Here is an 11,991-nt window from a genome sequence, read left to right on the forward strand (position 1 = left end):
CAATATAGGATGAGGTGAGGGATTAAATTACCTGAAGATAAGAAGAGGTGAGGTGAGATAAGAAAAGTATTTTCAGAAAAGGATATGAGGGGAGGAAAACTTTTCAGGAATATTTTGAAGTGAAGCGAGGTGAGGAGAAAGATTTGGGCCCAAAATGAGGTTAGGACATCAGCCCACCTCTACGGCTCCTACAACTACTGTATGCACACCAAGGAAATAAAGCTTTGCGACAAAAGCAGTTACGTATACCGGTGTAATGCACTTTGATCTTCGTCCTCGTTAGTATAGTGGTCAGTATCCCCGCCTGTCACGCGGGAGACCGGGGTTCGATTCCCCGACGGGGAGAATTCTTTTTAGCAAATTTTATGCAAGTGTTACAATGTTTTTTCTTTTTGTTTTTTAAATAATTGCAGTGAAACAAATAAAAAAAGGAAATAAAAGCCTACAACAAAACGAAACAGCTCTAAAAGTTGGAACTGGCAAACTGCATGCAATTTGTGAAGAGTGCGCAGAGTGCAGTCACAATGACAAAGCAAATGAAAAATTATAGGCAGCACAAACGACGAAATGCTGCAGTATTTCTTAAAATGTTTTTATCCATGTTAGCGCCGCGAAGCAAGTGTGACTATGAGGGGTGTACAGATGGAGAGAGGACAGTAGGAAGGAGAGGTGGACAGGGGGGTTAGCAAGTGTCCTGGGCCGACTTCATGGGGAACAGTGCCGACATTCGTCCGAAAAGTCTGCTGCAGTTGAAATCGTGTGAAAGAATAACAGAGAGTGCAGCAACAGCAGTAGGAGACGAAGGGGGAGTGATGTTCGAGGAAAGTATATGTGATCGGCCTGCTCTGAACTGGCAGCTCGGTGCAGCAAAGGGGAGGGGAAAAGGGAAGGGTGAAAGAGGAAGAAGCAGCCGATGAAGGGGGAGAGACAATGGGTGAACACGTAATAAATGTACGAGCATACAAGGAAGCAAAAGCTGTCTTCTTGAAGTACAATTAGGACAAAAGAAAACACTGCGGAAAACAGAGACAACGACATGACTGCCTCGGAATGCTGAAGCAACAGAAGGAGCAATGCAGCGTCTGGCAACATCAGCTATAGAAAACGTAGCCAGAAAAATATATTTCTGGGGGGGAGGGGGTTCTGTGGGGACTTTACATGGGGGATGAAGTAATAATGAAACCAGGGTGTCGAACCGAAACGTTTTTCCTTCCGGTTTTCGTTCCGGTTACATCATAAACGATCCGGTACCGGTTCTGCTCCGGAGCAAAAAAATAACGGTTCATACCGGTTTTTAACCGGTTCCGCTTCTGCTGGGAATATTCATCCCCACAAAAAAAAAATCAATGTTACAAATTGTAAACCCATTTATTCCGCATACATGGTATATAATATTAATAAACAGCTGTGAAATTGGTATCTCCTGGTTCCTGTAGGTTACTGTCTGTTCAAATGGGCTTTCTCCTTTCTTGAAGCACATGCTACAAACGGACTTGTACGTCGTGATGTCATGCGTAAAGTACTTTGCTGGATCCGATCGCGTCCCATTCGAATGTCTGTTACTACTGTCTAGCCAGCAAGCACCACCGCACGAGTACGACGCAAATCGAGGAACACCTTCACTCACAAACGCGCTCGACGGCTCCGTTTTATTTTCTTCGTGTCCTGTCCACAAAAGAGTTGCCACTTCGCACGGGCTTGCTCTAGCGTATACGCAAATGTATTCAACTTGGCTGCTCTCAAACAAGGGACGCGTTGCGCGACATTACCGATAAACACGCCGTTATGCAGCCCCCTTGGCTCGCTGTTTAGTTGAGGAGAGTTTGCGTGGATCAAATTAAAACGAACACTACGGCACATTGCTAGAGAGTCACATGTACCTCTAAGTCTGTGTGCGTGCGCGAACGATAAACCATTACAAAGGGAGCCTAAGGGTCATAGTATACCGACATACATTCCACAGTAACCATAACCCTCGTATAGTATCCATGACATGACTTCAGAGCACACGACGTCTGTTTCATTCGCCTATCCGTAGTCCAAACCGGCTAAGTTTTTTCTTGGACCGAAAACCGTTAAATATATTTTTCGGTTTCCCTCCTGAGCGAAAAAAACGTATACGGTTTCGATTCCGTTCCGGTTCGCACCAAAATAGCGGTTTTTTTCGGTTTTCGGTTCCGGTTTTCGGTTCGCTCCGACACCCTGAATGAAACTCCATGGTAAACAGGCATGAGCACAGGACGAACGCCACTGAGTTTGTGCACCAGCTTGCCTGCATACATGCCGTTTTATCGATAAGGAAACACAGGATGTAGAAAGTCGTAAACAGACGCAGTCGCGGAAACCACTGGAGCAGATGAGAAATTGTAGCAGAAGACGGGTACACGCGTGCAAATGCAGAAAGAAACGAAGCAGACGATCAGAGAGGAGCTGTGAATAAACCGAAACTGACTAGCACGCTAAGTCAGGCACGAAAATAGCAGCACGCGTTAGTAGCACCGCCTTTTTCTCGCAGATTGATCAAAGGTGTCGATTAAGAATCAAGTCATCCATATGACAGAAAGTAATCGTATCCAAGGCAAGCAGAAGTAGTACTCGGAAATGACCTCTGCGATTCCAGCGTATTGACCTCGCCTCCGCGTGGCTATACGAGCGGGCCTTTAATGTGACAGGGCGTTCCTAGACCTTGGATTAGGACGACTAACAGGAAATGTTGTGTTTCCGTACGATTGACTCAGGTTGTGCGAGGTCGAACGCGCCATTAAGAGGCTTGTTTTGCAAACCCTGGCAGGCAATGTCCCCACAAGGAGAGAAAGTGGACAACCCTGACTGTTTGGCACAATGTTGACGGATGTTGGAAGCACTTGAAGATGATTGGGTGGTAGTGGTCAATGATTTATCTTTTTTTTTTTTTTTGCTTAGAAAATTGGTGACTCAGCATGTTTTGGTGCGTAGGAGCTGGTGCAACAACTTCTCGCACGCCTATTGTATTCCAGGAATTGTTTCCAAGCAGGTTTGGCCGAGAAATAACGTCTTAACGACGGCGTTTGCACTACCCAGAAGAAAATTAATCCAAAGATGTTGCTCTCGCGGGTTGTACGTTTTGTTTTTCACTGATACTCTCAAGCATACGACTGCTGCCTTCTGAAACTGACCCCCCCCCCCCCCCACCTCGTACAATGAAATTAATGTAATTCACACACACATAAAGTTGCAGTTGGCACGATATAACGTTTCCTTCCAGAAAGATGATGATGATGATGTTGTTTGCTCTGCCCTTTGTATCGGGCAGACAACGCTTAGGTTAAGCGCGTCCTAGCCGAAGATAATACCTAGTGACTAGTGACTAGAACATGAGAGCGTTGCCTACGTAAGGTATTGTATCGCACCATGTCAAATTTTCCAAGGGCCCAAAGGACCACCCAAGGACCACTCCGGAAGCCATCGCTGAAGGTATTGTGCCCATAGAATAAATTTCACCGCGGTGTCTATACAGAAGTGCGTCACAATTTTCGTCGGCATTGCGATCGTGGCTTTCCAGAAAATTAAAGCTGAAAACTACGGGCAACACTGTGTCTAAGTTGCCACCAACGAAGCATCGCACGTCAGGTACGACGGCAAAACTACCTTGCATGCGCACAACACTGGGTCTAACATGAAAAAAGTCGTAGCCAGGTCGTAGCCATCAAGAGCATATAGATCACTGTTGCTTGACGAACGGGGAATTATTTCGCAGCAGACGTCGCCTCGAACCGTTTTATCGTAATTTTGCTAGCAAATTAAAACTATTACGAGTACTCTGTCATATGTTTTCTTGTCACATACATATGTCACATCTTGCATTGCACATCTCGACAAAGTTAGCTGACTTTGCAGTGACTCGCAAATGCAAACTTACGCGGCTTGCACTGTGAAAAAGGGAACCCCAGTATAGCCATAGGGCGAGCTGTTATAAAAGAACAAGTCACCGCTCTCGTGTCAATCGCATCATCGCCGTCACGTTTCCATTTTTTTTTTCTTCTTTCTACGTATTTCTATTATATTCTAATCACGTCATCGATGATATTGCGAGATAAAAAGTACACGCCACTCACTTTAACAGCCCGGAGCGATTAGATAACGAACTTTATGGTATATGGCCTCTGCAGAGACATTACTGTAACGTTAAAGCGCGGAGGTGACCAAAAGGCCGTTGACGACCGCCTGACATCGTCCACATTTAATGTAATACGTAGCTCGGTCGGGAAATCCCGTATTTCATTCACATTGTTGCCGTATCCGAGCTCCGAAGAAAAAAAAAATCCTTTTTTTTTTTTTATGAAACAAAGGAGAAAGTGTGGTACCGTAACTGGGTGTAATTGAAAGTGCATGAAAGCGCAGTTCGGAAAATACCTTTCCACAGCTGACTGGCTTTATATACAACTGCCTTTTATTTCAATACCTCTACCGTTCAACAACAACGAAAAAGAAAAAGTGGATGTGCCAGGGGGGGCAGTCTACATAATATGTCGAATAATTGTTTCGTATCTCTAATATGTATTATCCGAACCGTGCCTTCGCTTGAATTAGAGATGATTATACTGTATTTTTTACCCATTGCTTTTTTTTTTTTTTCTAAATGTCGACGGAGAAAATAATCTTTAGGGTTTTGGCAACAATTTGAGCATTATAAGTGATGTAAAACTCAATAAACTTACTGTATTAAAGTCTATATACCACTAACAATTTTTTTAAAATTTTTCTTGGTAATTCCAACGTATTGACCTTAAATTATTCATTTAATTTCCCCTTTCTTAAGAAGTGTCAGTGATTGAAGGAAACGGTGCGTAACCAGCACTGCATCAAGTCAAGTGCAAAGAGAAAAGAAAGAAAGTGACGACGATGTAGATCCAACTTCATTTCATTTCACCACTGTTCCTAGTGGTGGAAGAAGAAGAAGAAGAAGATTTAATTTCATTTTATGTATTCGGTTGCAATGCTTGAGCGGGACCGCCCAATCCAAGGGACTTTACCCATAAATTTACAGTAACGTGTAGAACACGCGCGTTATATACAGTAAAAAAAGTGTTCTGAAGAGGCCCTGCGCGTTGTCTAACGGTGCGCGTTATACACGGAAATATTCTTCGGTGGAGTTCCTTTTCAGGTCGGTGACGTACAAATTCTAGCCTCTTCCAGAGAGTCCAGTAGCTTTCATCTATATCTCTATAGGGTCCACTTGACAAGACCGGCGAAAGGGCACTGAATAAAAGGTTAATGATGTTTCTTAAGGATGCTATTCAGCAGTCAATGTAATCTCGAATTCATTTCAGAAGAAGATTTGACCAAATGTGTTTCAAATATAGCATATGCATATATGATACACCGCTTTGCATGGTTTATTGTGTATACTGGTGGCAGCACTGTAAACTGGAAAACACCCTTATGGGTGTAAATGGCTTGTCCTATAACTGACACCTCTTTTTACACCGTACATGGTCTGGAACACCCTTTTTAGAGGGTGTATTCCGTGTAAATCACCCCTGGAAAGGGCGCTTTTCTTTGAGAATGCCCTCTTTTGCACCCTTTAAACACCCTTTTAGGAGGGTGTAAGATCGTTAACCACCCTCCTAAAAAGGTGTATAAAGGGTGCAAAAGACGGCATTTTCAAGGAAAAGCACCCTTTCAAAGGGCGTTTTACACGGGATACACCCTCTAAAAAGGGTGTTCCAGACCATACGGTGTAAAAAGAGGAGTCAATCATAGGACAAGCGATTTACACCCATAAGGGTGTTTTTCAGTTTACAGTGAGTACAGAAGCTTGTAGCACCATTGCGGTGCGCGTTATACATCGAACATTTTTTCAAATTCGGCCAGTTTTTAGGGGTGCACGTTATACACGGGTGCGCGTTATACACCAGAAAATACGGTACGTGTATATGGTTAGCAAAAACTTAAAAGTCAAAGTCCCCTCTCTCTATGACCTCATGGAAGGATATTAATTTCAAGGCGTTTCGGTGAAAGTGTCTCGCTCGCCATCTTAATGCTCAGTCAGTCGGCAGCGTGCAAAGCGTGGGTATACATGCATTCTATTTCATTGGTTCCGTCCTTGGAGGATGTTTTGCTCCCTGTCGATGACGTCATATATATTACATCACAGGGTCAGGAATGGCAGCCGGACCACAATATGCGTCACGTACATTATGCCAGACGGCAATGCGTTGTCAACTGAACGAGACAGCTTGTTGCATGGAAAACATTTCATAGACACGAAGTGTTGATATAAACCGGTCGGTGCGTGCAGCTGCTGGCGTCGACGCTCAGGTTCGAACCTTCACCTTGAAATGAGCAGGCAGACAAGTCGATCACCGAGCGTTTCAACTTTTCTTTTTGCGTTTTCTTTTTTCTCACTTTGCTTACTCGCTTAGTGTGCAAGACATTTCTTTCTTTCTCGCTTCCTCATTTGGGCCTCTTACTAATACCCTCTCTTCTGCCACACTTCATCCCCAACATCCAGTCATGGGCAAAGCATCTCAAATTTGTACTTGAAGTAATTAGTAGCAAGTACCTAGCGCCTGTTGTACTTTAAATACAGCGCAAAATTGAGAGGCGCATCCAGAAAGGGTGTACAGTCAAACTCCTTTATAGCGAACACCTCTTTAACGAAAATACCACTACAGCAAATTTTTTTTGCGGTCCCGCTGGAGCCTATAGGTCCAATAATGGACATCCTTTTTAACGAAAATACCTTTACTGCGAACTTTTTTTGTTGTCCCCTGAGCTTCGTTGTAAAGGAGTTTGACTGTATTGTCAATAGGGAACCTCCCCTTTACACTTACAGAAAGGGCTCCGCTTTCAAATATTGGCGCTGCCTGTCCGCGATCATCATTCAGCGGATACGTGCGAGTTCGTTTCGTCACTGGGGGGTCACAGACGCAAACTTCAGTGGTGTTGACGCGTCTTTCTTCGTATTTAAAACGTTTAAGGCAATTGAGCGGCACGCCGCCTCTCGTATCTGCTCCATGCAGTCGTCGGCGCAGAACAGTCCTCGGGCAGATTCTGAGAACAGACAACGAAAACATTTGCGTCGGCGGTTTCTCAAAGATGAAAACGATTAGACGTGATTAGGCGATGTGTTTGTGTGCTCGCACTGATGTTGTCTCCTAGATGGGAGATGAAACGTCTGTTGAAGTATAAATGGTTAGCTCGTTATATGTGAAAAGGGTGTAATTTCATTTCTAGTTCATGGTGTGAAAGAAGCCGTGATACAATACTGGGACGCAAAAACTGATGCCCCATGCAATATGACGTGCGATTTTTCGTCAGCTATTACCGAGTATAGGGAATGTATTTTGCAATGGAACTAGGTAAATCTGACACGCGCTTTCAGCTTCGGATTTGTTCCGGCACCGTCTGTGCCGTCTGACGTGTTCCCTGGATTTTTCAGCAGACTTTTCGGACGAATCAGTGCCCCTGAAGTCGGCCCAGGACGCACTGTCCCAGCGTATATAGTTTCCTCAGAAATCACCTCACGAGGGGGGGGGGGGATACCGAGCTTCCAAAGGGGGGCTATGTTGATGAAAACAAGTATATGCATTGGACAATCTCAGAAATTTCAAGTGAGGGGGTGTGCCTCCCCCCCCCCCCCCCCGCCCTGTACCAGCACCACCTAGATAGGGAAAGCCTGCTTGCTCATCGACGTGACGTAACAATTAAGAGTCAGCAAATCAGGACCGTGTCTTCAACGGCGGCAGCCAATCACAAACGTGCTTTCAGGGGTCGTGGCAATGCAGACGAAGTACCGTCGTCTGCAAGTTATGATTGGATGTTCCCGCGTACTAAACGGGAAAACCTGGAAATAAAGCGCAAAACGGTCTAAATGTTTCTCAAAACTGATTTTCTGGAAAGCGTCTCTCACTTTGTGTCTAAATATATTTAGGTCTGCAGGTTCCGGGTGAGCTGCAATCATTTGAGGGTTCGTCAATTCGCAGAATATAGTGAATCGCAGTAGCAGACGAACTCTGACTCTTAATGTCCACGTAGCGAAGGAGGGAGAGGAGGCAATGAGCAGGCCTTCTGTATCTAGGTGGCGCTGCCTGTCCCCCACTCCTCCCTGCTGTCCTCTCTCCATCTCTCCACGTCTGTACACTGATCATAGCCACAGTTGCTTCGCGGCGCTAACACGAAATTAGAAAAAATAATAATAATCCGATTTTTTAACAACGTTTAGGTGAAACACCCTATATAATACTCAAACATAAAATTTCAGTCTAGTTTCGGAATACTAGATTACATTGTATATGAGACCTCCTCCACTGACGAGCGAAAGTATTTATTACACGGGCCGCGATGAGCGAAATAAGAAGAAAAAGCAGAGGTAACCAAGCAAGGGAAGAGATAACGTAGAAGTATGGTGAGCTAGAGTGGTGGCTAGCTTCTAGCTCACCATAGTAGAAGTAAGCGCGTAGGTTACGAGGATGCGGATTCGAAAATCATCATAGCTGTCACCAGGGTCGTAGTTGCCTATAGCGATGTAAAAAGCCCGAAGTACACATATGATCTCTTCCACGCACTGTAAACTGAAAAACACCCTAACTCACACCACTTTTTACACCGTATGGTCTGGTACACCCTTTTTAGATGGTGTATGCGGTGTAAAACACCCTTTCAAAGGGTGCTATTCCTTGAAAACGCCGTCTTTTGCACCCTTTATACACCCTTTTAGGAGGGTGTTTAACAATCTTACACCCTCCTAAAAGGGTGTATAAAGGGTGCGAAAGAAGGCATTTTCAAGGAAAAGCACCCCTTCAAAGGGTGTTTTACACCGAATACACCCTCTAAAAGGGGGTGTTCCAGACCATACGGTGTAAAAAGTGGTGTGAGTTATATAGGACAAGTCATTTACACCCATAAGGGTGTTTTCAGTTTACAGTGCCTATCATTCAATTCCCGAACGAGATAGCCCGCACAGCACGGAATCGATTCATCTACGAGTAAATAATTCCCACAACAAACCTTCTCCTCGAATTAAATTCATCGATCCCCTGCACAGAGGTCGACCTTTTTTGAATACCGATCGCAACACAACGTATCCGGAACGTCGAGAGAAGCCCCCACAACCGACCTTGAATTACTATATCCCGCGGAAAGAACGGGACAATGCCACGACCTCCCGCTTATTATCATTCATTGTTCTTTCACGTCACACTGTAGCTAGAGAACCTTCAGTTGCTGCTAACTTTCTCGGGAAGTTTGTTTCGGTTTTCATTGTGGCCAGCCCCATCACGAATTTCGCCAACAGCGGGAAGGCGCGGCTGAGTTGCTGCGAATGAGCCCGGGTCACTGTCTCTCTTGCAACGCGGATGATTGCCCGTCAAAGTTTGGCTTTGGTATAGGGGATTCAAGGAGGATGATGGGACGGCCCGTGGGACCACGTGACCCGGTTTTGCAGGGACGGCCGATCTGTCGTACTTACAAGGCAACGTGAACCGAAAGTTCATGGCCAGTGCTGTCAACGAGGAGACATGTGTACCTGTACATCTCGCCTATATGGTATATATGCGAGGTTGGATTTGATATTGGCATGGAGAGTTTTCAATCCTCCCGAGATCACCGGTAATTTTCTGTTGTCTCTGCTGCTTTTATCTCTGTTTTGTGTGTTTGTTTGTTTACTTTTGGGGATAGCGAGCCTATATCATGGCTAATCTTTCCTTTCTGTTTTCTTTTTTTTTTCAGCATTAAACATATCCCCCCCCCCCCCCCGCCCGAGGAGGCACACTCTTAAAAATGAGTTTCACCGCATAGCACGCTCCTAGCCAACAATCATCTCGAATGATATCGTTATCTGCCCTGACTTGTTGAAAACGGGAGGCGTACGCCTTTTTTGTGACACTTATGCTGTTCATAATTGTCACAAAAAAGGCGTACGCCTCCCGTTTTCAACAAATCAGGGCAGATAACGATATCATTCGAGATAATGGTTGGCTAGGAGCGAGCTATGCGGTGAAACTCATTTTTAAGAGTGCAGGGAACCTCAACACCGCACGACCAACTTCACAATGCTTTATACGAGGGCGTTAACCTTCCCATCTGTCATATTATAGACGGCGTACATGAAGCCCGTCCGTCAACCTGAAACGAATAATCGATTATTCGCTTTCACTTTTTGTCCCACCTCCTGCTTCGGGAATGGCTACCTTGCGCTACTAACCAACCGGTCAAGGCTCCATTTAATAGTAACGCTATTAAAAGTCTCCAACGAGGCTGACTCCGAGATATATCATTAATAGAGCATTCTTCGGCGTGTGCTCCGTATATGCATACGCGATTATCCAGATCAGAAGGTTAGCTATATGCTGCCGCCGAAGATTGGCCAGATTGTACAGCTGTAATACGCACAGTATACGCGGGAGGGACTGTGTATTTAACAAGGTCTGCGGTTAATCGAGAGGCTCTATCAAATAATGCGAGGCGAAGGTCCCGCAGAGAATGTGATCCACGATGTCTTTGTATTATTATTATTTTTAATCTGAAAAAGTAGTAGAAAGGTCTTCCATAGAAAGTAGAATTTAAGACCCCTAAATTATAGCTCAGCGTAGTACGGACTTTTTGTGATAGTCTTTCTAACCTGCAATGCAATGCAATAATCATTAATATAGCAGGAATGCAATCATGTTCCCGTAACGGCGTTCTGTCTAGTCCTCCGTCGAGCGCGAATAGAACTTTGACCCCACACTCTTAAAAATGAACTTCACCGCATAGCACGCTCCTAGCCAACCACTATCTCGAATGATATCGTTATCTGCCCTGATTTGTTGAAAACGGGAGGCGTACGCCCTTTTTGTGACAATTATGAACCGCATAAGCGTCACAAAAAAGGCGTACGCCTCCCGTTTTCAACGAACCAGGGCAGATAACGATATCATTTGAGATTATGGTTGGCTAGGAGCGTGCTATGCGGTGAAGTTCATTTTTAAGAGTGCAGGTTTCGCGCCTTTTTGCTCGCAGGTGTAGCTCTTTTGTAAATTGTAAACGACGTAAACAACGATAATTGGCCGAGGCAGACCACAATTAGGGACGACACATACACGTAAGCCTCAAACGCCCAGAGATTATAACGAATTCAAACAACTCACGGAAAAGAGATGCTGATCGGAGATCAGAAGACCCAGGTTTGATTCCCGACGTCAGCACCTCTTCTCCCTGAGTTGTTCGAATTCGTAAATTCGTATTTGTCAGCTTTCGAGCTTTTCGTCTCTTTTCTTTGCCACGTTGAAAGTACGAAAGTAAATGTGCTATTAGTATATACTGATGATAATTAGTCCAGCTCCCTTTTTACGTATTTTACATCATCACGGCTATGAATGGGTAACTCTCGTGTGTGAATGCGCAAAGTTTAAAGATCGCACAATGTGTTGTTGCTGAACATCGAGTCTTCTCTTGTTAGAGCAGGACCATTGGGCTCGTTTGTGAAGCGGGAACGGATTCAGACTACGGGGGTCACGTGGTTCCACGAACCTCATTTCCTCCCCTCCCCCTTAAACTGCTGTGGCCTCTTCAGTGTTTTGTACGACCATTGTCCGAAACTCTACGAGGGAGGACTATGCAGCTATGGTATCAAAAATACTCACATAGAGTTCTAGAATAGTCTATAGCGCATAGCGTTTTTTTGGGGGGAGGGGGCCAAAGAAAGAAGGAGCTCCAACTACGCCATGGGGCCCCAATTCTAAAACTGCCTTCGACTCTGCGTCAGCACAGCGAAGCAACTGGTGCTATGAGCGATGTACGTGCATAGTTATAGCGAGAGGACTGCAGGAAGGAGCCGCAGACAGCGGGGTTAGCAGTGATGGCCAGTAGTTAACTACGTGTAGTTAAACCACTAGTTAAACTACCTGATTGTAGTTAAAAAGTAGTTACCAACTACTTGCAGAAATGTAGTGGCAACTACTAGTTAAGCTACTATTTTAAGTAGTTCACTATACAGTAGTTAGATTACTGAAGGCGCCAACTACTTCC

General features: G+C 44.8%; 1 non-coding gene across 1 annotated transcript; it reads left to right on the forward strand.

Annotated features, from left to right (window-relative positions):
* Window positions 1-273: 273 nt before the first annotated feature.
* Window positions 274-345, forward strand: Trnad-guc (transfer RNA aspartic acid (anticodon GUC)). Its single transcript has one exon. It is a non-coding gene; the product is annotated as a tRNA-Asp (tRNA).
* Window positions 346-11,991: the final 11,646 nt, after the last annotated feature.

The sequence above is a fragment of the Ornithodoros turicata genome, chromosome 6, assembly GCF_037126465.1.
Source record: "Ornithodoros turicata isolate Travis chromosome 6, ASM3712646v1, whole genome shotgun sequence".
Classification (NCBI taxonomy): Eukaryota; Metazoa; Arthropoda; class Arachnida; order Ixodida; family Argasidae; genus Ornithodoros; species Ornithodoros turicata.